Source organism: Leucopleurus acutus (assembly GCF_964270905.1).
Source record: "Leucopleurus acutus genome assembly, chromosome: 5".
In the NCBI taxonomy this organism is placed as follows: Eukaryota; Metazoa; Chordata; class Mammalia; order Artiodactyla; family Delphinidae; genus Leucopleurus; species Leucopleurus acutus.
Window position 1 is genome coordinate 111,846,152 of NC_139147.1, and position 25,611 is coordinate 111,871,762.

Below are 25,611 nucleotides of genomic sequence, written 5' to 3' on the forward strand. Positions count from 1 at the left end.
ATTTGGCAATGTCTGGAAACATTTTTGGTTGTCACAACTGTGTGAGGGGAAGGCTACGGCATCAAGTGGAATGGAAACCAGGATGCTGCTAAAAATTCTCCATTGCATAAGACAGCCCCCAACAACAAAGAATTATCCAGCCCTGGGCTTCCTTGGTGGCGCAGTGGTTAAGTATCCACCTGCCAATGCAGGGGACATGGGTTCGATCCCTGGTCCGGGAAGATCCCACATGCCGCAGAGCAACTAAGCCCGTGAGCCACAGCTACTGAGCCCGTGCTCAGTTTTATCTTTAAAACTGTTTTATCTTTTAAAAAAACAGTTATAAAGACTAAGTAACAATAGCAGAAGTTGCATATTTATTAAGTGAAAAAATTCAGTATACAATAGTGTAGGCATTAAATGACTACTACCATTTAAAAGGAGAAAGTGAATGTAAGCGATTGTAACAAAGCGATGACAGTAGTTGTATTGAGGATTTTATGTGAATTTGTTCCTGCCTATTTTGCAAAGGTTACTCAATGTGATTATGCTATCCTTATAGTTTGAAAAATAATTTTTTAAGTAATTAAAGGGAAGAAGATTAAAATACTCAAATCGGTGTTCATTTCTCTAACATTTATGAAGTTTCTTCTTGGCCTTACAGAAAGCTTAAAGGCTAATGCAATAGCTTATGCAATTGGATACCATTTCTGTTGAATCATCATGTCAGCAACATTCCTTTTCTAGTTCTTTATATCTCCCTATATATAGAATTCTTGTAGTTCAACTCATAGGACTATTCCTCTCCAGGGTTTTTTTGTGAAAACATCAGAACTACCTGCAACATTAAAGAGATGGGGTGAAAATCTGCCACTGTAAAAGTCTGTATGTTTTAGATTCCTGGGGCTGCTATAACCAGTTACCAAAACTGGGTGGCTTAAAACAACAGAAATGCGTTCTCTTACAGTTCTGGAGGCTAGAAGTTCAAAAACTGACGTCACTGGGCCAAAATCAAGGTGTCACAGGGCTGCACTTCCTCTGGAGGCTCCAGAGGGAAATCTCTGCCTTTTCCAGCTTCTGGTGGCTACAGGCATTCTTTGGCTTGTGGCTTCTTCACTCCAATCTGTGCCTCTGTCTTCATATGTCCTCCTCTGTGTAATTTTCAAGCCCCCTCTGCACGTCTTCTGTAAGGATACATGTGATGGCACTTAGGGACCACACAGATAATCCAGGATAATCTCCCCATCTTGAAATTCTTAACATAATCACATGTGCAAAGACCCTTTTCCCAAATAAGGTAAAGAAAAAGTTCCAGATATTAAGATATGATATCTTTGGAAGCCAGCATTCAATTTACTAGAATATTATATAAAGAAAATATAAATCTAATTATTAATCTCATCGGATAATCTGAACTTCCATTCATACCTAGCTAGAAATTAAAATCTGGTGGGATCATCCAGTATCTAAATCCTGGGAAAGTAGAGTGAGAGTAAAGAACCTATTATCCTACTAAATGAAATAAGCATGAAATGGTAAATTTGGGGGAAACTAATTTTTTTAAACACATCAATGTAAATTGTTTTTTTAAATTGTGAATGGACCAATAAAATTTGTTTTTTTAAATTGTGAATGGACCATTCACAATTTTTTAAATTGTTTTTTTAAATTGTGAATGGACCAATAAAATTTGTTTTACCTCTATCAACATTTGAATACATAATGGCCCTTTATATCTAAAACTGGAAAGCTTAACATTGTTTTATCATATTGCAGCAACTATGAAATGTTCTGAAAACTAATTTGAGAACTTAATCTTAATAGCACAGTTCAATAAACATAGACTGTGAAATTACTAAAAAGGCAGGACTGTACTTATTTTGAGTTGACTAAGAAGCTGAGAATATCTTAATTACCTTTCCAATTAAAAGATATTTTAGCAAAATTATGAGAGTACACAAATAATTAAAGCCCTAGAGCTTTCATTTCTTTTTCCCATTTGGTTAGTTTAATTCTTCAGATTTAATTTCAGAATAACCCCATCAAAGGTTTAGATTTTGGGGTACTTAACATATGATAACTGTTTTTACATTTCTGTTTTTGGCCAGGAACACTTCTATATCTAAACATTAATTTTCATAATACTTGAAATATATTTGATCTTCAAGTTTAACAGCCTTTAATGCTACTAATTTAGTTGCAATTACAGATTCCCCCCCATATCCAAATGTTAAGCTAAAATGGGGTAAAGTGGCAAAGCAACTGCCTTAGGACACTTCTTGCTAACAGATGCACAGACTAAATTGAGATAAAGCACAGATACTCACACAGTTCAAAGCTTTGTGGCTTGAGGCTGACATGCTGAGTGTAGTTCCCAGGAAAGGAGCTTGGTGGCGCCACTCTCATCACTGCACAGTTCAAGGTATGTGTTGCGTCTGTAAGGGCTACTGCAAAACAAACACTGAATGCTATTTTCACTTTTCGTCTTTTTTCGTAAAAAGGAAAATCCTCTTCGGATTTTTTTCAGTTAGCAAAAATGGGTACTAATGTAGGTGTTTTGTAAAAGCAAAGTGGCTTTAAAAATCGAATACCTGTAATCATTAAAACCTACTCAATCCCTTATCAGAGAAATGATTTGCAAATATCTTCTCCCATTCCATGGGTTGCCTTTTCACTCTGTTGATAGTATCCTTTGACGCACATAAATAACATGGCACTATTTTAAGCACAACTTATTTTATCTTCATAACAACTCTATGAGGTAGGAACTATTATTATCATCCCTATTTTACAGATAAGAATACTGAGACATAGAGGGTTTAAATAATGTGACAACATCCCCCATGGTAATGACTGAGCTTAGATTTGAGTCTGTTATGGACTGAATGTGTCCTCCCAAAATTCGTATGTTAAAACTTTACCCCTCAACGTCATGGTATTAGGAGGTGGGGCCTTTGGGAAGTAATTAGGATTAGATAAGGTGATGAGAGTGGAGCCCTCACAAGTGGAATTTGTGCCCTTATAAGAGTCATGAGAGAGCTCGCATCCCCTCTCTGCTTTCCTCCAGGTGAGGATATAATGAGAATTTGGCAGTCTATAACCTGGAAGAGGGCTCTCACCAGAACCAACCATGCTGGCACACTGATCTGGAACTTCCAGCCTCAGAACTTGAGAAATGAATAGTTTTGTTTATAAGCCGCTCAGTCTATGGTACTTCGTAACAGCAGCCCAAACTAAGAGCCCATGGGGGAATCCCAGAAACACTATGTCTCACACACACTTCTTTTTTTTGTTGTTTTCTCAAATTTGAATTCATCCTTTTTTTAAAAAAAATTTTTAAAAAAATTATTTTTGGCTGCATTGGGTCTTTATTGCTGTGTGCAGGCTTTCTCTAGTTGCAGCAAGTGGGCTACTCTTCCTTGCGGTGCACAGGCTTCTCGTTACGGTGGCTTCTCTTTGTTGCGGAGCACAGGCTCTAGGCACCTGGGCTTCGGTAGGTGTGGTTCGCAGGCTCTAGAGCACAGGCTCAGTAGTTGTGGTGCACAGGCTTAGTTGCTCCGCGGCATGTGAGATCCTCCTGGACCAGGGCTCGAACCTGTGTCCCCTGCATTGGCAGGTGGATTCTTAACCACTGCACCACCAGGAAAGCCTCCACACCCACTTCTTATAATGGACATCAGTGACCTCCTGATCACCAAATCCAGCTATCTTTTCTTAGTCCTCATTCAACTGCCTAATTTTTTCTCTGTCATTTAAAATCATGACCCTTTTTACGTGAAACTTTCCTTCTCTTGGCTACTACATTTTTCTTGGTTCTCCTCCTATTTCCATGAGATAGTTACATCTCCTTCTTCAGTCTTCTGTGCCTTTGTTCATGCTCACAAGTTCAAACACCTTACTTCAGCCCCCCTCTTTGCTTATTCTACATTCCCCAGGAACCGTCTTTCCTCTGTTATGGGTTAAATTGTGTCCTCCAAAAAGATGCTGAAGTCTTAACCCCCAGTGCCTGTGAATGTGAACTTATCTGAAAATAGGGTCTTTTCAAAGGATCAAGTTAAGATGAGGTCATTTGTGCAGGTTCTAATCTAATCTGACTGTGTCCTAATAAAAGGGCAACATTTGGACACAGACACAGACATGAATAGAGGGGAGACTATGTGAATACACAAAGAATATACAATCTACAAGCCAAAGAACACCTGAGCTACCAGAAGCCAGGAGAGAGGGATGTAACAGATTCTCCCCTCAGGCCCTCAGAAGGAACCAACCCTGCTGATACCTTGATTTCAGACTTCTAGACTCCACAACTGTGAGATGATAAATTTCTGCTGTTTAAGCCACTTAGTTTGTGGTAATTCATTATGGCAGCCCCAGGAAGCTAAACACTTTCCAGGGGCTTAGAGGCAACTATTCTGTGAACAGTCTCAAACTCACACCTCTGGTCCTAATTATCCTTTTGAGTTCTAGGTGTATGGTATCAACAGCGACTCATGACTATGCAACCATGATCCTGCCTTTCCAGAATATTACTCTTCTCCCATCTCCCTTCTTTCTCACCTTTGGCCCCCAACTTAGCAACCTTTGTAAATGAGATATCTGTGGCCCCAGCCACCCTGGCTAAAAACCACAAAGTCACCTTTGAGTCCTCATTTTCCACCGCCTTGAAGCTGTCTCTATTTCTGTAATCCAAGAATCATGTGTGGTCCATTAGTTTGGGAGACTAGTATCAGGTTCCCAGACTTGGCAGCCATTACATCCCATGGTCAGAGCCTGATAAAAGGATTGGTGGCACTTTAGCCAAATATTGGGATGCAGACTCAAGGGATCCTTGCTGTTCTCACAGATGATATTATGACCCAGTATCTGGGCAGTGGCTTTGTTACGACCTATTTAAATACCCAAAGTTTTGCCTAGCATCTTAATGTACTTAAACCTGGGGCTTTCTGCCTGAACCCCAGACCAGAGGCTGGAGTTCTGATAGGTGCTCACAGATGTCCTTGAGATCTAAGCTTCCGACCTTGCTCAGATCTGGATTACCCATCATGGCACCTGACCACCGGCTAGAACACCACTATTATGCCACATCAGTGATTCAGGCTCAGCTTGATTGTCTAATGTAGTGTCCACTGTCCATCTTTTTTTTAATTAGCTCAAATGTACTTAATAATTTATAGTTCACAGAGCACACAATGTATTTTCTTATTTAATCCTAACAGCCATAAAAAATTCCAGAACAGTGAAAAGTTAAATAACTCACATGAGCTCGTGTAGTTAGCATTTGTTGCGTCAATGATCAGATTTAAGCCTCCTGGCTCCAAATCCCATCCTCTTTTCTCTTCACAACATTGCATGCTCCTGCGTTCCTGGAATCCACTGGCCAGAAAGAACTTCTTTCCTGCCTATATCAGCCCCACAGGGGCCTGTAGCTCCAGATCCCTACCCTCTCCTCATTTGTCCTTGCCCCTGCTGTAGATAAATGACCGGTGTTCTATCATATCTAAAGATTTGACAGATAGCTGATTTCTTTTTTTTTTTTTTGCGGTATGCGGGCCTCTGACTGCTGTGGCCTCTCCCGCTGCGGAGCACAGGCTCCAGACGCGCAGGCTCAGCGGCCATGGCTCATGGGCCCAGCCGCTCCGCGGCATGTGGGATCTTCCCGGACCGGGGCACGAACCCGTGTCCCCTGCATCGGCAGGCGGACCCTCAACCACTACATCACCAGGGAAGCCCCAGATAGCTGCTTTTGAAGTGACCTTAAGTCTAATGATCCCCCTTCTCAAAAGGTTGAAAATGATTTAAGGAATTGCAAAACTACTTAGTACCATAAACAAATATGCGAGCTGCCAAGTGTAAGGGAAACATAATATTCCTACGTAGAAGACACATTTTCAGAGGAATTTTTAAAGATGATATATGAGATTCCATGCAGTGCCAGTGTAAGCTGTAATCGTAAGAGGAAAGAGCACAGATACTGACTTGAATAAGTGGCCACCTAGGATGAATTTCTCTCCCCAATTTTTTGTTTACTTTTCCATTTCAAGATGATGAATGTTAATCTTTTATTAATCCTCTCTTACTCAATATTAAAAGATAGCATGATGTCTTGTGTGTGCCAGTTTCCTGCCCTGGCCTGTGAGATGCTGTGCATATGGTGAAGAACACGGGCTCTGATGCAAGACTGTCTGAGTCTTAGCCCCCCATGATTAGCAGTGACCTTGAGCAAGTTACTTAACCTCTCTATACCTTATTTTCCTCACTATAAAATGGAGCTATTAATAGTATACTTGCCGCAGTGTTGTTGGAAGGATTAAATAATTAATGTAAGTAAAGTGCCTACAACAGCACTTTGCCTGTGGAACTTGCTATTTAACTATTTGCTGTTCTATATGTACAGGAATGAGGAAGTAGCACACCCAAATCACTGGAGGAATCATTACTACTGGTTAGTCAGAGGAGATTTAAAAACGCAGACTTCAGAAAGCTCACACTATTAGTGCCATGGAATGTCTCCATCCTCCCTCTCATACAACACATGTAAATAATTAGTTTCTATAAAAGACTATCCTTTCAATCTATTAAATATGTGCGACCCTTATAGTATTAGTTAGAAGACGCCAGCCACCTTAGACTTAGAGTGAACAAATTCTGTTGCAGAGAAAATAGTTGGTCATTAAGAAAAAAAAAAAAAAACATTGGCAATGGGTATAGGGTCAGAACAGCCTGCCAAACACAATTTCTTGAAAAAGATGAGATGAAGGCCCATTATAATTTGTCTCCAGTGGCCCACTTATAACTGTTAGAAAATTCAAGATCTGTAATAAGTTACATCGTCCTGTGTTTCCTTTTATATAATCTTAAAACTTACAATCTGAGTTAATTGTCACAGAAGAAAATGATTAATCAAAACAACAATATAATTGTACCACATCTTGTGCTTCTGAGTTATTTCTTTACAAAGAAAAAACAGTTTCCTATGATAGTGTCAAGTTATACAGACTCCTTAATAATATAACATATACAGAATTATCCTTATTGTTAGATCTACTCACTTATCAATTGTAAAAACTAAGCCTGCAATCAGAAACATTTTAACAAACTATATTATTTCCATAGATTACAATGTAACTTAAGAAATTAAAATATGAACACTATTTAGAGATGCAAAGTAATGTTATATAAAAACAAAGCTGACACAATTATATCAATTATCATGTAAAGATTATATAGGTAAACTGTTAAGGAAAGGAAAGAGCCAGGAAATATATTAAATTATCTATATTTGTAGGTATAAGGGTCTATAGTTTTTTATAATATGCCTCATACATTCACTTTTTAAACAAATTGTGACTGAAAATGAGTGTCACTTTTCAAAACCCTATGTAGAGTTACATTACAAGAGAAGTAACCACCATAAAATAAAGACCAGGAATAAGAATTTATTTAAAGAGGGAAAAAAGGAGATATTGATCAAATGAAATTTCACTGTCTTGATGAATTAATTTCAAAGTTTCCTTGTGATCTTGATCTACAGAATGTTGTGATACATCATTACCATATGCAGCTCTCTTAACAGACCACATAGTAATGCTGGGAAAGGCCGATTAAACTAGTTCTTTTGGGATTGTTAAAAGCTAGATTGAATGTCCAGTGGTAAGACTCCTGTTCTGATAAACTCTTCTTTATCTAAATACCTGCCTTTCTCCTAATCTCACTGACTCAGCCAGCCCTGAAGATAGCAGCTGTGCCATCTGATAGAAGATAAACCCTTGTGCCTGTTTTCTACCCTTGTTGAAGAAAACCTTTGAATTTGTAACTTGGGCTGAAGATACTTATCAAACAATCTTTAGTTGCCAGGAATTCAAAAGTGGGCCATGGCGGCCACTGCTGGAATCTGGTCTCCCTGCTTCTATTTGCTAAAAAAAAAAAAAAAAAAAAGAGAGAGAAAGTATCAGCACGGAATACTTAAGCAAAGTTTAGTGCACTTAACCAGAAAGATCCTGCAATACCTTCTGCAGGAATCTATTGCAACTATGTAGCAGGCCTGCTGAAGAAAAGCTGTTCAAATGTTGCAGATAATGCCCTAGATCCCATTACAGTTCTAATTTCATTGAGGCTCTGGATTCTTTGAAAATAGCATGTGTTAACACAGTTTCTAACCTAACTACACAAAGTAGATTTTGCTTTTGAGAAGTCAACTCAGAGGAGACCCAAGGCCGATACAAAGTTAAACTGACATTCTAAAGTTAAACTGATCCAAACTTGTTTTAGGACTTTTTTTCCCCCAAGTGTTTTAAATGCACCTCATATCACAAGAAGTGTTAAAAAAAAACACATTAGCTTTTTAACATTCATTTCCATTAAAAAGAGATTTTTTTTTTTTTTAAAGGTTTCATTTCCATGTTCCAAAGACCCAAAGATCCTGGAGTTAGAGTGTTTTTACCCCTCAGTTAGGCCAGTGTAGCCAGTGGGGAATTATTTTCAGCAATGTTTTGTCCCCAGATGTTGCTCTTGCCTGCAGTTTGTCTCCCTAGGCCACTGTCCTGCTCTCCCCTCCTTCATCATATCTAAGCTCCCTTGGTTGGAACATCAAACTAACCTGACTAATAAATAAATCCATGTTGATATCTGAAAGGACCCCAAGAAATACAAATTCAACTGGGCTCTTTCTAAACTTAGTAACTTTTTCCCTGCAGTATACTGCTGAATAATTGTACCACTTTCCTCCGATAAGAACTTCCCATATTGGCAGTCAGTGAGTCATTTATTTTCGGTTCACTCATGACCAACTACATTTATCATCTATTTTTCTCCCCAGCATCTTAAAACTCTTGGTCTCCTTCCTCTATTAATATTCAGCCAACATTTATTGAGCACCAAACATGATGCAAAGTGTTGAGGGCTGAATAATTCAGAAATGATAGCCAAACAGCCTAGAGTATAAATAATGCATAAGTAAATAGGAATGTTTCATGAAGGCAAGACCCACGTCTGGTTGTCTTTTTGGCTTCTTCAAGGGCCCACAGTTTCCAGGTTATGAACACCTGTTTTAGACTCATTTAAAAATTAGTTTGTGTAAGACGGCGTACTAGGAGGACGTGGAATCTGTGTCTCCTCACGACTGGGGCACCTACCAGGCACCAGTGGGGGACCACAGACACCTAAGGGGACGGGAGGAAGCCCCCAGCGACCGGGTAGGACATGGGGCGTGGGGAGAGTGATGGGGGAGGAGAAGTGGAGGGGGGACAGGACTGGTGCCCCTGAGGGGAGGCTGGGGGAGGGGAAGGGATCCCACGCCCGAAGGGGGAAACTGGGGAACCATCGGGAGGGCAGAGGATCAAAAGGCAGCATGGCCAGGTTTTCCCTGCCCACATGGGCCCCCAGGAACCTGCTGAGATCCCGGGCCTGATTCTCTGCCCACCAAGGCCTCTTCCAGCCATGTGGGTCTGGAGGGAGTGGGAGGGAGGGAAGGGCGAGCAAAAGTAAAGGCCAGACCTATGGGACCGGCACCCCTGAGGGGTGGCTGGGGGAGGGGACCCCTAACCACACACGGTTAGGGGTCCAGCGGCGACCCCTAACCACCCACGGTTACGGGTCCAGCGGCGACGGGGGAGACCCTGGGGGAGATGGTGGGGGAGGGATGTGGAGGCATGGAAGGGAACGGAGCCAGTGCTTTCCCTGTCCACGTGGGCACCGGGAAGCCTGTTGGGCTTCTGGGCCTAATCCACTGCCCTTGGAGCCTCCCTCCTGCCGTGCAGAGCCCAAGCCCCGCCCCTACACCCCCACCCAACACCCCACCTCTACACTCCGAGACCCCCTCCAACAAGCTGGGCCTAAACCTCACCCACACACCCTCACTCAGGGCGCTACCTCCAAACTCCGGAACTCCACACTCCAGAGGACCTCCTTCTGACGTGCTGCCACTCCCCTTCGGCGCAGGTCCCAAGCAGAGGCCCAGCCCCATGCTTGAACGTCACCACTCCCACCCCACCCTAAACCCTGCCCCCTGCCTAAACTCTGCCCCCACAGCGAAGGCTTTTTTTTTTTCTTTTCTTTTTTCCTCTTTTAGATTAGGGTTCTGTTTTACCTTGTTGATTCATTGTTGTTGATTATTTTATATTTTTATTTTTCCTAATAAATCTTTTATTTTCCTAATTTTATTTTTTACACTTTGTTAGTGTTCTCTCCTTTTGGCTTGTTTGCCCCCCACCCCAGTTTTTTTTTTCTTTTTTCTGTTGCAGTTTTATTTTACATCGTTGCAGTTGTTTCCATTATACCTTTATTTTCCCTAATATATTTTTAATCTTTCTAGTTTTATTTTGTTTTTCATTCCATGATATTGTACCACTCCTTTTTCTCTTTCTTTCTTTCTTCTTTTTTTTTTTTAACTGCACCACAAAGCTTGTGGGATCTTGGTTCCCAGGCTGGAGGTCGGGTCTGAGCTCCTGTGGTAGAGCTCCGAGCCCAAACACTGGACTAACAGAGAACCTCAGACCCCAGGAAATATCAGTTAGAGTGAGGCCTCCCAGAGGTTCTCAACTCAGCACCAAGACCCAGCTCTATCCAACTGCCTGCAAACTCCAGTGCTGGAAGACCCACACCAAACAACCAGTAAGACAGGAATACAGCACCACCCAGTAAAAAAAAAAAAAAAAAAAAGAAAGAAAGAAATGACAAAAAAATTTGTAACAGACAAAGGAGCAAGGTTAAAACCTACAAGACCAAATAAATGAAAACGAAATAGGCAACCTACCTGAAAAAGAATTTGGAGTAATGATAGTAAAGATGATCCAAAATCTCTAAAACAGAATGGAGAAAATACAAGAAACATTTAACAAGGATCTAGAAGAACTAAAGAGCAAACAAACAGTGATGAACAACACAATTACTGGAACTAAAAATACTCTAGAAGGAATCAATAGCAATAATTGAGGCAGAAGAATGGATAAGTGAGCTGGAAGGTAAACTGGTGGAAATAACTGACAGGGAGTAGAATAAAGAGAAAAGAATGAAAAAAACTGAGGACAGTCTCAGCTCTGGGACAACATTAGACCCATCAACATTCGAATTATAGGGGTCGCAGAAGAAGAAGAGAAAAAGAAAGGGTATGAGAAAATATTTAAAGAAATTATAGTCAAAAACTTACCTAACATGGGAAAGGAAATAGTCAAGTCCAGAAAGCACAGAGAGTCCCATACAGGACAAACACAGAGAAACATGCCGACACATATTAATCAAACTATCAAAAATTAAATACAAAGAAAAAATATTGAAAGCAGCAAGGAAAAAGCAACAAATAACATAAAAAGGAATCCCCATAAAGTTAACAGCTGATTTTTCAGCAGAAACTCAAAGCCAGAAGGGAGTGGCAGGACATATTTAAAGTGATGAAAGGGAATAAACTACAACCAAGATTACTCTACCCAGCAAGGATCTCATTCAGATTTGATGGAGAAATTAAAACCTTTACAGACAAGCAAAAGCTGAGAGAGTTCAGCACCACCAAACCAGCTTTACAACAAATGCTAAAGGAACATCTCTAGGCAGGGAACACGAGAGAAGGAAAAGACCTCCAATAACAAACACAAAACAATTAAGAAAATGGTAACAGGAACATACATATCGATAATGACCTTAAATGTAAATGGATTAAATGCTCCAACCAGAAGACACAGATTGGTGAAACATACAAAAACAAGACCCGTACATATGCTGTCTACAAGAGACCCACTTCAGACCTAGGGACACATACAGACTGAAGGTGAGGGGATGGAAAAAGTTATTCCATGCAAATGGAAATCAAAAGAAAGCTGGAGTGGCAATTCTCATATCAGTAAAAATAGACTTTAAAACAAAGATTATTACAAGAGACAAAGAAGGACACTACATAATGATCAAGGGATCAATCCAAGAAGAAGATTTAACAATTGTAAATATTTATGCACCCAAAATAGGAGCACCTCAATACATAAGGCAAATGCTAACAGCCATAAAAGGGGAAATCAACAGTAACACAATCATAGTAGGCGACTTTAACACCCCACTTTCACCAATGGACAGATCATCCAAAATGAATATAAATAAGGAGACACAAGCTTTAAATGACACATTAAACAAGATGGACTTAGTTGATATTTATAGGACATTCCATCCAAAAATAACAGAATACACTTTCTTCTCAAGTGCTCATGGAACATCCTCCAGGACAGACCATATCTTGGGTCACAAATCAGGGCTTGGTAAATTTAAGAAAATTGAATCGTATCAAGTATCTTTTCTGACCACAATGCTATGGAAATAGACATGAATTACAGGAAGAAAACTGTAAAAAATAAAAACACATGGAGGCTAAACAATACACTACTAAATAACCAAGAGATCACTGAAGAAATCAAACAGAAAATCAAAAAAATACCTAAAAACAAATGACAATGAAAACACGACGACTGAAAACCTATGGGATGCAACAAAAACAATTCTAAGAGCGAAGTTTATAGCAATACAGTCCTACCTCAAGAAACAAGAAACATCTCAAATAAATAACCTAACCTTACACCTAAAGCAATTGAAGAAAGAAGAACAAAAAAATACCCAAAGTTAGCAGAAGGAAAGAAATCATAAAGATCATGAAAAAGAAATGAAGGAAATGATAGCAAAGATCAATAAAACTAAAAGCTGGTACTTTGAGAAGATAAAATTGATAAACCATTAGCCAGACTCATCAAGAGAAAAAGGGAGAAGACCGAAATCAATAGAATTAGAAATGAAAAAGGAGAAGTAACAACTGACACTGCAGAAATACAAAGGATCATGAGAGGTTACTATAAGCAACTATATGCCAATAAAATGGACAACCTGGAAGAAATGGACAAATTCTTAGAAAAGCACAACCTTCTGAGACTGAACCGGGGAGAAATACAAAATATAAACAGACCAATCACAAGCACTGAAATTGAAACTGTGATTAAAAATCTTCCAACAAACAAAAGCCCAGGACCAGATGGCTTCACAGGCGAATTCTATGAAACATTTAGAGAAGAGCTAACACCTATCCTTCTCAAACCCTTCCGAAATATAGCAGAGGGAGGAACAATCCCAAACTATTCTACGAGGCCACCATCACCCTGATACCAAAACCAGACAAAGATGTCACAAAAAAAGAAAACTACAGGCCAATAACTCTGATGAACATAGATACAAAAATCCTCAACAAAATACTAGCAAAGAGAATCCAACATTAAAAGGATCATACACCATGATCAAGTGGGGTTTATCCCAGGAACGCAAGGATTCGTCAATATACGCAAATCAATCAATGTGATACACCATATTAACAAATTGAAGGACAAAAACCATATTATAATCTCAATAGATGCAGAAAAAGCTTTCGACCAAATTCAACACCCGTATATGATAAAAACTCTCCAAAAGTAGCCACAGACGGAACCTACCTCAACATAATAAAGGCCATATATGACAAACCCACGGCAAACATCATTCTCAATGGTGAAAAACTGAAAGCATTTCCTCTAAGATCAGGAATAAGACAAGGTTGCCCACTCTCACCACTATTATTCAACATAGTTTCGGAAGTTTTAGCCACAGCAATCAGAGAAGAAAATGAAATAAAAGAATCCAAATCAGAAAAGAAGTAGTATAACTGTCACTGTTTGCAGATGACATGATACTATACGTTGAGAATCCTAAAGATGCTACCAGAAAACTACTAAAGCTAATCAATGAATTTGGTAGGGCAGCAGGATAAAAAATTAATGCACAGAAATCTCTGGCATTCCTATACACTAATGATGAAAAACCTGAAAGAGAAATTAAGGAAACAATCCCATTTACCATTGCAACAAAAAGAATAAAATACCTAGGAATAAACCTACCTAAGGAGACAAAAGACCTGTATGCAGAAAACTATAAGACACTGATGAAAGAAATTAAAGATGATACAAACAGATGGAGAGATATACCATGTTCCTGGATTGGAAGAAGCAACATTGTGAAAATGACTATAATCCCCAAAGCAATCTACAGATTCAGTGCAATCCCTATCAAATTACCACTGGCATTTTTCACAGAATTAGAACAAAAAATTTCACAATTTGTATGGAAACACAAAAGACCCCAAATAGTCAAAACAATCTTGAGGAAGAAAAACGGAGCTGGAGGAATCAGGCTCCATGACTTCCGACTCTACTACAAAGCTACAGTAATCAAGACAGCATGGTACTGGCACAAAAACAGAAATATAGATCAATGGAACAGGACAGAAAGCCCAGAGATAAAGCCACGCACATATGGTCACCTTATCTTTGATAAAGGAGGCAAGAGTATACAGTGGAGAAAAGACAGCCTCTCCAGTATGTGGTGCTGGGAAAACTGGACAGCTACATGTAAAAGAATGAAATTAGAACACTTCCTAACACCATACACAAAAATAAACTCAAAATGGATTAAAGACCTAAATGGAAGGCCAGACACTATAAAACTCTTAGAGGAAAACATAGGCACAACACTCTATGACATAAATCACAGCAAGATCCTTTTTGACCCACCTTCTAGAAAAATGGAAATAAAAACAAAAATAAACAAATCAGACCTAATGTAACTTCAAAGCTTTTTCACAGCAAAGGAAACCATAAACAAGACAAAAAGACAACCCTCAGAATGGGAGAAGATATTTGCAAATGACACAACTGACAAAGGATTAATCTCCAAAATTTACAAGCAGCTCATGCAGCTCAATATTAAAAAAACAAACAGCCCAATCCAAAAATGGGCTGAAGACCTAAATAGACATTTCTCCAAAGAAGATATACAGATTGCCAGCAAACACAGGAAAGGATGCTCAACATCACTAATCATTTGAGAAATACAAATCAATACTACAATGAGGTATCACCTCACACCAGTCAGAATAGCCATCATCCAAACATCTACAAACAATAAATGCTGGAGAGGGTGTGGAGAAAAGGGAACACTCTTGCCCTGTTGGTGGGAATGTAAATTTGTACAGCCACTATGGAGAACAGTATGGAGGTTCCTTAAAATACTAAAAATAGAACTACCATATGACCCAGCAATCCCACTACATACACCCTGAGAAAACCATAATTCAAAAAGAGACATGTATCACAATGTTCATTGCAGCACTGTTTACAGTAGTCAGGACATAGAATCAACGTAAGTGTCCATCAGTGACAGATGAACAGATAAAGAATGTGTGGCACATATATACAATGGAATATTACTCAGCCATAAAAAGAAACGAAATTGAGTTATTTGTAGGGAGGTGGATGGACCTAGGTTCTGTCATACAGAGTGAAGTAAGTCAGAAAGAGAAAAACAAATACCATATGCTAACACATATATATGGAATCCAAAAATAAAAAATGGTTCTGAAGAATGTAGGGGCAGGACAGGAATAAAGACACAGACGTAGAGAATGGACTTGAGGTCACAGGGAGGAGGAAGGGTAAGCTGGGATGAAGTAAGAGAGTAGCATTGACATAGATACACTACCAAATGTAAAATAGATACCTGGTGGGAAGCAGCTGCATGGCACAGGGAGATCAGCTCAGTGCTTTGCGACCACCTAGAGGGGTGGGATAGGGAGGGTGGGAGGGAGACGCCAAGAGGGAGGGGATATAGGGATATACGTATGCATATAGCTGATTCACTTTGTTATACTGCCGAAACTGTATAACACAAGACTGTAAAGCAATTACACTCCAATAAAGATGTTTAAAAAAAAAAATTAGTTTGTGTTCCCAGGGAGGGGGCCAGTATGAAGTTGGAGGAGGTGGGTGTACAAACTGTTGGGTGTAAGATAGGCTCAGTGATGTATTGTACAACACAGGGTGTATAACCAATATTTTGCAATAACTATAAATGGAAAGCAATCTTTAAAAATTGTATATAAATGAAAAATTTTTTAAATAAATAAATAAATTAGTCTGTAATCCCTGCAATGGGAAGATGAAATGAGTCCACAATGTCCTGTTTACAAAGTTGGAAGAAAACCAGGTTTGGAACGTTGCTATAATCCGTAGATAATCAAATCTCTACTTCTGAATTTCAGGAACGTCAAAATCAAAATAGTAATCAAGGTGAAACTACTTTGCTAACCAGGAAAAGGATACAAATTAGTGAATAACCATTTAAAAATATCTAATGAGGGCTTCCCTGGTGGTGCAGTGGTTGAGAGTCCGCCTGCCGATGCAGGGGACACGGGTTCGTGCCCCGGCCCGGGAAGATCCCACATGCCGCGGAGCGGCTGGGCCCGTGAGCCACGGCCGCTGAGCCTGCGCGTCCGGAGCCTGTGCTCCGCAACGGGAGAGGCCACGACAGAAAGAGGCCCGCGTACCGCAAAAAAAAAAAAAAAGAAGAAAAAAATATATATATATACACATATATACATATATATATATATAATTTCTTTCTGTTGTTTTTAGTTTTACTTTTTTTTCCCTTAGAAATCAAATTGAATAGGTCTAAAAGGTAGAAAAGTTTCCAAGGAGAAATCAGAAAATTGTTTACATTTTACCTTCCTGACAGGACCTTCATTGAATCACTGCCATTTATTTTAGACTAAAAGTTGTTCATTTCCCTAACTCTTTCTGCATTTAGTAAAATTATTTACTTCTAAGTGGCACACTTCAGAGTCTGTGTCACTCCCATTTAAACCCCACTCTGCTCCCCAGATGTGGTAGGTAAGGAAAATGGCAGAACCAGGTATTGCCTCAGTCACTAGCTTTCAAACAAGTGACAGCTGACTGGTAGTCTGAATGGCAGTTCCTCTCACTCCACTTCCCTCCTCAGACCTGAAGCCTTACCCATGAAGGTCATGGGGACATTGGATGTGATAGTGAGCCTGCGGGACCAGAAAGAAACAAGGACTGTAAACCATGGACACCCCTTGGGGAAGCTGACCCTGAGGACAAACAGCGTATTTATTTTTTATGCCCAAATGTGTTCACTTTATTTTACTATAGGCTGAAACTCTGCCAGTTCGAAATTCACTAGAGTTAAGGAATAGACACTTCTAAAAGTGAAAACATTTAACACTCTTGGAGGGTTAAATTTAACACCTATCGTAGGAATACACTATTTGCCAAATCTGGGCTAGGACCTGCAGGTCGTAGAGGTACGTATCGGTGAAGATGAAGGAAACACAATCCCTAGCCACCTGAAACCAGTCTGGTAGGAAGAAAAGGTATATAAACAGATAGTTACACCACAATGTGTTATATGTCATAATAAATAATACATTATAGGGACTTCCCTGGTGGTACAGCGGTTCAGAATCCACCTGCCAATGCAGGGGACACAGGTTTGAGCCCCACTCTGGGAAGATCCCACATGCCGCGGAGCAACTAAACCCGTGCACCACAACTACTGAAGCCCGCGTACCTAGAGCCCGTGCTCCACAACAAGAGAAGCCACTGCAATGAGAAGCCCACGCACCGCAACAAAGAGTAGCCCCTACTTGCCCCAACTAGAGAAAGCCTGCGCGCAGCAACGAAGACCCAACACAAACCAAAAATAAATAAATTAATTTAAAAAAATATATATATATACATTATAGTTTTTTTTATAAAGCGATTTCTCAAGGTATTAGCAAAGGCTTCACTGTGAGTGTGACTTTAGAGCCGGGCCTTGGAGGGTCAACTGAAGTTCCATATCAGGGAAGAGGGGTCAAAGAATTACAGAGAGAGTGGTCTGCACGAGGGCAAAAGGGCCAAAAACTGCCCTGCTTGGCAATGGGGAAACAATTGGCCTGGCTACAGGGTGTGTAGTGCACGTGAGAATCACAGAACTGATAAGAAGCAAGATATGATGAGAGATGACAGCCAGGTGGCCAAGGACTTAACAGCTGACTTTAAAAGATTAATTTCTTTTAGTCAAAGGAAAGATAGGGAAATGTTGGAACTGGGATGACAGGTCCAGATTTGTATTTTCTAGAGAATACTCTGGCAACAGCACTTCTTGGTGAATCCACTTAATTTTCCTTAAGAACTATGTGGAAAGCTGTACCTGGGAAATGGGAAGGCAGGAAGGAAAATTTAGACACATCAGAGCATGGGATACTTTGGCCTAGTATCATCCTGCAGGGGATTTAGAACAAAACAGGTGTTCAGCGTGCATGAGGGAGATGGAACAGGAGGCAGAGAGAGAATTTTAGCAAATGTGAAGTTAAACACGGATGTCTTTCCTTAATATTTATTTATTTATTTACTTATTTATTTATTTATGGCTGCGTCGGGTCTTAGTTGTGGCATGCGGGCTCTTCGTGCGGCGTGCAGGCTTCTCTCTAGCTGTGGCGCATGGGCTCCAGAGCATGAGGGCTCTCGTTGTGGCATGTGGGCTTAGCTGCCCCGCAGCATGTGGGGTCTTAGTTCCCCAGATCGAACCCACACCCCCTGAATTGGAAAGCAGATTCTTAACCACTGGACCACCAGGGAAGTCTCAAACACAGATTGTTTTAAAGCAGGGTTGGCAAACTATGGCCTGTGGGCCAAATCCAGCCTTCTGTCTATTTTGTCCAGCCCAGGTAAGAATGTTTCTATATTTTTAAATGGTTGGGGGGAAAAAAACCCTCAAAAGAAGTATAATATTTGTGACAAGTGAAAATTATATAAAATTCAAATTTTAGTATCTGTTAGTAAAATTTTACTATAACACAGCTATGCTCATATGTTATGTATCATCTTTGGCTGCTTTCACACCACAGCAGCAGAGGTGCATACTTGTGACAGGGACTGTATGGCCTGAAAAGCCTAAAATATTTACTCTCTGGCCCTTTAGACAAAAGGTGGCAGGGATGTCCAAAGAAAGCTGTAAGTCTAGACATTGGGAAGCCAGCCCTCTGCCTTCGTCCTGCTGTTGGGTTCCGGAAGGTATGTGTGACCTGAAAGTCATGCTGCATAGGCTTTGCAAAGACTGGGGGATTTGCTACACTGGTCTATTCAGGCCTTCGGGGTATGCATCTCTCTCTGACAAACTCCATCCCTACTCCCCAGTTTCCTGCACCAGAGGTCCACGACCCAGAATCCATAAGTTTGTGTACAACTATTAGCATTTATGATTCAGCTGTCTTTAAATAAAGTTTACAAAAGGATTTGATGGGCTCGTTTGGGAATTTATGAAAATGCTCTCCAAGCTGCAGACACTGATGTGAAAACGAACTTCTAAGTACAGCCTCTTTGTAAATTGTGGACCTGTATGTACATACTGGCTTAGAGTATCGTGGAATTTTCATTCATGTGGTTGAGCCTAAGTCAATGTGACTTAATAGTGTTAAGGCTCATAAACGATGACTAGGGCCTGGAAGCACGCCAGTAAAGGTTTCCTGATTACTACATGCTGACTACTTCAGATTATTGTTGGAAAGCTAGTGAATGAGGCAGACAGGATGTAACACTAGAGATTAGTTTTATGAATTAGAATTTATCACTGATTTCAAGTTATGTCTGGAAGAAAAGATACTGGGGTGGGGATTAACTAAGGTACCGATTAGTTCATAAGACTTAAACCTAAATGCCTTTATTGATAAAAATTTATAAAGAACTACTCTGCAAAAACATTTCTAGTTTTTACGCTTAAAAGCATGAAATGTTTTACAGAATTGTTTTTTAATCCGTTGTAGAAACACTTATAGAGTGCTTATGAGGTGCCTAAAGCCATGGCTGGTCCTGGTGATACAAAAATAGGTAAAACACAGTCCCTTTCCTCAAAAACAACAAGTACTCTTACAGAGAGAAAACCAGAAGAGAAAAGCAAAATTAAAAAATTCATTCATTCATAGATAAAATGAAAGTATTGTTCAGTTCAGTTTTGACACAAAGGGAGTAGTCATTTCAAGATAAACATGCTAATGTCTGTAAAGCATCTGGAGTTTCTCAGCAGAAAGACTAAACAAATACAAAATTATCAAAGACCAAGTCAATCTTTATTTTTAATTCTGGTCACAGTAGAGGAAAAAAGACTTAGGTGGTACCTTTTGGTCATTGATCCTGAAGTTGGAAAGGGCAATTACAGTCATCAGAATCTGAGGGGGATTGGACCCACCACAGATACCAGAATCCACGGATGCTTGAGTCCCATATTTGCCCTCGGTATCCACAGACTCCAAATCTATGGATTCATCCAACTGCAGATCCAGATCATAAATATTACATGATCTGCGGTTGGTTGAATCCACAGATATGGAACCCCGTAGATACTGAGGGCCTGTGTATTTATTGGAAAAACTGAGTATAAGTTGCACCCACTCAGTTCAAACCCATGTTGTTCAAGGGTCAGCTGTATTATTCAAGATAAGCTACCACATGCCAGTGATCAGAATCCTGATTTAGTTAAATCTGTATCCCCAGAAGTTAATACCGTGCAATATATACAAAAAGGGCTTACCACGTTTGTTGAATAAATGTTTTACTACTTTATTGTGAACCTAAATTTTGAATGTGTTTGTAAAATATAATTCTGAAACTGGTTTTAGGAAATTCTAGCCTATGGTCATAATAAGAGTATTTTGGCTGCATTAAGTTACAAAGCAGGGCTTCCCTGGTGGCTCAGGGGTTAAGAATCCACATGCCAATGCAGGGGACGTGGGTTCGAGCCCTGGTCCGGGAAGATCCCACATGCCGCAGAGCAGCTAAGCCCGTGCACCACAACTACTGAGCCTATGCTCTAGAGCTCGCGAGCCACAACTACTGAGCCTGCGCACCACAACTACTGAAGCATGCGTGCCTAGAGCCCGTTCTCTGCAAAAAGAAGCCACTGCAATGAGAAGCCCACACACCGCAAGGAAGAGTAGCCCCCACTTGCCACAACTAGAGGAAGCATGCACGCAGGAATGAGGACCCAACACAGCCAAAAATAAATTAAAAAAAAAAAGTTACAAAACAGTGTGAGTCCAGAAGATTGCCCCTGACAATTATTAATCCTCTGTATTGAGCAAGGCAAAAGGAAGAAAGTTCCCAAACTCAACCCATCATTTGAATTTATTATTCTGTACCACCTTGATAAGGATAATGGGACTTTCTGAGACTCCTGTGGAAAGAAACTGCTTTAAAATATCCAGCATGAGCATAATTAACTCTTTGTTAAACTAACTATAACAGCCATAATAATAAATTCTAATAGGTTTAATGTAATATGATATCATAATGTCATATACAATGGGAAGATATGTACTATTAGATATGTACTATTTTTAATGTGCTTACACAGTGTCTGGGACATAACAATTGCTTAGAATGTAATATTTTATTGTTATCCACACTTATGGAAGAACAATGGTGCAAATAAACTAAACTGTTTCTTCTGAAACTTGGGATTAATTGTATAAATTTTCATTCAGCAATAGACTTCTTTACTTGAACTAAATCTGCCCTTGTTGGTTTCATTTTTTATTTATTTATTCATAACGTATTCATTAAAAACCATTCATTCAAGCAAACATTTAGTGAGCTTAATCAATGTTGTCTTCTCTTATATTTTTAGGGCTGGACTAAACATTCAAATATATCTTGATCCCTACTCTCAAGGAGATCACAGTCTACTAGGGAAGCCAGACAAACAAATCAGAGATTAAGCTGTCTGCCATGATATAGGTATGCTTGTGTACGGTGAGGTAGAGCTTCCAGTCCACAATTCAGTGTTAAGCTTCCTTTAAAGAGGCAGTGCTTGAGCAAAAATTTTAAGAAATTAGTAAAGTTTAGCAAAGTAATGGAGGTAGGAGCCAGAATCATTCCAGGGAAAACATGACATTTTTAAAAATACATTTTTTTTTTCTGAAGCAACGGATACATGTTGGGTGTCTATTTGGCTCCTAAAAATCTGATTTAGAGACAAGGATTCATTGTATTAATGGGGTGATCCCAGGAGACACTGGGTGGACCGTGGGAAAGTAAGCTGGGAAAGGAGAGACAGCCACAAAGGTTACTTTATCAAGTCTGTTACCACTGTGGTAAATACAGATGAATGGAAATCAGTTACATTGGGGAATTCTGGGAGCTGATATAGGACACAGGCCTTAGAGTTATCTAACAAGAGGAAGGAAGTTGGATTACTCATTCGTGCATCAGATTTTGATATTTGTTAGTTGAGGACAGCTAGAGGAGAAAGACATCAGGCAGCTGGAAGTCACTCTCACTAAAATGGTAAGGCCTTGGGATAGGGTGGCGGGGTGGGATCTCAAACACTACTTGCTGGCTTTGGCAGACCTAGAAATTAGACTGATGGGCAAGGATGGACAATGAAGAGGTTTTCATATAGTGCCTGTACACTTGAACTTTCTCCTTAACATTACAAGAGCTTTTGAAACGTTTTTTTTAAAAGAGGTAAGGGAAATAAGTTTTGTTTTATAAAGTTGTCTTCTGCTAACTCTTTGGAAAATGGACCAGAAGGGGCTAGGCTAATTTAGAAGCTACTGCAGTTCTCTTCACAAAAATTATGCTGGCTTGGAGAAGCTTCAAGATAGCGGAAGAGTAAAATGCGGAGATCACCTTCCTCCCCACAGATACATCAGAAATACATCTACATGTGGAACAACTCCTACAAAACACCCACTGAACGTTGGCAGAAGACCTCAGACCTCCCAAAAGGCAAAAAACTCCCCACGTACCTGGGTAGGGCAAAAGAAAACAAACAAACAAAAAAACAGAGACACAAGAATAGGGACGGGACCTGCACCAGTGGGAGGGAGCTGTGAAGGAGGAAAGGTTTCCACACACTAGGAAGCCCCTTCGCGGGCGGAGACTGTGGGTGGCAGAGGGGGAAAGCTTCAGCGCCGTGGAGGAGAGCGCAGCAACAGGGGTGTGGAGGGCAAAACGGAGAGATACCCGCACAGAGGATCGGTGCTGACCAGCACTCACCAGCCCGAGAGGCTTGTCTGCTCACCCTCCGGGGCGGGCGGGGCTGGGAGCTGAGGCTCGGGCTTTGGTCGGAGCGCAGGGAGAGGACTGGGGTTGATGGTGTAAACACAGCCTGAAGGGGGCTAGTGCGCCACAGCTAGCTGGGAGGGAGTCCAGGAAAAAGTCTGGAGCTGCCGAAAAGGCAAGAGTTTTTCTTCCCTCTTTGTTTCCTGGTGCGCGAGGAGAGGGGATTAAGAGCGCTGCTTAAAGGAACTCCAGAGATGGGTGAGAGCCGCGGCTATTAGCGTGGACTCCAGAGACGGGCATGAGATGCTAAAGGCCGCTGCTGCCACCACCAAGAAGCCTGTGTGTGAGCACAGGTCACTATCCACACCTCCCCTCCTGGGAGCCTGTGCAACACACCACTGCCAGGGTCCCGTGATCCAGGGACAACTTCCCCGGAAGAACACACAGAGTGCCTCAGGCTGGTGCAACGTCATGCCAGCCTCTGCCGCCGCAGGCTTGCCCCGCATCCATACCGCTCCCTCCCCCTGGCCTGAGTGAGCCAGAGCCCCTGAATCAGCTGCTCCTTTAACCCCGTCCAGTCTGAGCAAAGAACAGACGCCTTCAGGCGACCTATACGTAGAGGCGGGGCCAAATCCAAAGCTGAACCCTGGGAGCTGTGAGAACAAAGAAGAGAAAGGGAAATCTCTCCCAGCAGCCTCAGAAGCAGTGGATTAAATCTCTACAATCAACTTAATGTACCTGCATCTGTGGAATACCTGAATAGACAATGAATCATCCCAAATTGAGGAGGTGGACTTTGGGAGCAATGATATATATATAGTTTTTTCCCTTTTTTCTCTTTTTCTGAGTGTGTATGTGTATGCTTCTGTGTGTGATTTCGTCTATACAACTTTGCTTTTACCATTTGTCCTAGGGTTCTATCTATCTGTTTTTTGTTTGTTTGTTTTATTAGTATGGTTTTCAGCACTTGTTATCATTGGTGGATTTGTTTTTTGGTTTGGTTGTTCTTTCTTTTAATTACTTAAAAATTTTTTAAATAATTATATTTTATTTTACTAAATTTTAAATTTAATTTAATTTTACTTTATCGTTTTCTTTCTTTCTTTTTTCCTCCCTTTTATTCTGAGCCGTGTGGATGACAGGCTCTTGGTGCTCCAGACAGGTGTCAGGGCTGTGCCTCGGAGGTGGGAGAGCCAAGTTCAGGACGTTGGTACACGAGAGACGTCCAAGCACCACTTAATATCAAATGGCGAAAATCTCCCAGAGATGTCCATCTCAATGCCAAGACCCAGTTCCACTCAAGGACCAGCAAGCTACAAGCTGTACACCCTATGCCAAACAACTAGCAAGACAGGAACACAACCCCACCCATTAGCAGAGAGGCTGCCTAAAATCATAACAAGGTCACAGACACCCCAAAACACACCACCAGACGTGGACCTGCGCACCAGAAAGACAAGATCCAGCCTCATCCACCAGAACACAGGCACTAGTCCCCTCCACCAGGAAGCCTACACAACCCACTGAACCAACCTTAGCCTCTGGGGGCAGACACCAAAAACAACAGGAACTACGAACCTGCAGCCTGCGAAATGGAGAACCCAAACACAGAAATTTAAGCAAAATGAGAAGACACAGAAACATACAGCAGATGAAGGAAGAAGATAAAAACCCACCAAACATAACAAATGAAGAGGAACTAGGCAGTCTACCTAAAAAAGAATTCAAAATAATGCTAGTAAAGATGATCCAAAATCTTGGAAACAGAATGGAGAAAATAAAAGAAACGTTTAACAAGGACCTAGAAGAACTAAAGAGCAAACAAACAATCATGAACAACACAATAAATGAAATTAAAAATTCTCTAGAAGGGATCAATAGCAGAATAACTGAGACAGAAGAACGGATAAGTGACCTGGAAGATAAAATAGTGGAAATAACTACTTCAGAGCAGAATAAAGAAAAAAGAATGAAAAGAATTGTGGACAGTCTCAGAGACCTCTGGGACAATATGAAATGCACCAAAATTCGAATTATAGGGGTCCCAGAAAAAGAAGAGAAAGGGACTGAGAAAATATTTGAAGGGATTATAGATGAAAACTTCCCTAATATGGGTAAGGAAATAGTTAATCAAGTCCAGGAAGCACAGAGAGTCCCATACAGGATAAATCCAATCCAAGGAGAAACACGCCAAGACACATACTGATCAAACTATCAAAACTTAAATACAAAGAAAAAATATTAAAAGCAGCAAGGGAAAAGCAACAAAAAACATACAAGGGAATCCCCATAAGGCTAACATCTGATCTTTCAGCAGAAACTCTGCAAGCCGGAAAGGAGTGGCAGGGTATATTTAAAGTGAAGAAAGGGAAGAACCTACAACCAAGATTACTGTAGCCAGCAAGAAACACATTCAGATTCAAGAGAGAAATTAAAACATTTAGAGGCAAGCAAAGCGAAGATAATTCAGCACCACCAAACCAGCTTTACAACAAATGCAAAAGGAACTTCTCTAGGCAGGAAACACAAGGGAAGGAAAAGACCTACAATAACAAGCCCAAAACAATTAAGAAAATGGTAGTAGGAATATACATGTCAATAATTACTTTAAATGTAAATGGATTAAATGTTCCAACCAAAAGAAACACACTGGATGAATGGATACAAAAACAACACATATGCTGTCTACAAGAGACCCACATCAGACCTAGGAACACAAAAAGACTTAAAGTGAGGGGAT

The 25,611-nt window shown here is 40.5% G+C and overlaps 1 long non-coding RNA gene across 1 annotated transcript in view; it reads right to left on the reverse strand.

The window, feature by feature from the left end:
• Positions 1 to 348: 348 nt before the first annotated feature.
• LOC309962293 overlaps positions 349 to 25,611 on the reverse strand; it is a 38,040-nt gene continuing 12,777 nt past the window's right edge. The window contains exons 2-3 of the long non-coding RNA XR_014326234.1: positions 2,307 to 2,426; positions 349 to 1,163 (exon numbers count right to left, since the gene is read on the reverse strand). This is a non-coding gene — a long non-coding RNA (uncharacterized lncRNA). The remainder of the gene's footprint in view (positions 1,164 to 2,306; positions 2,427 to 25,611) is intronic.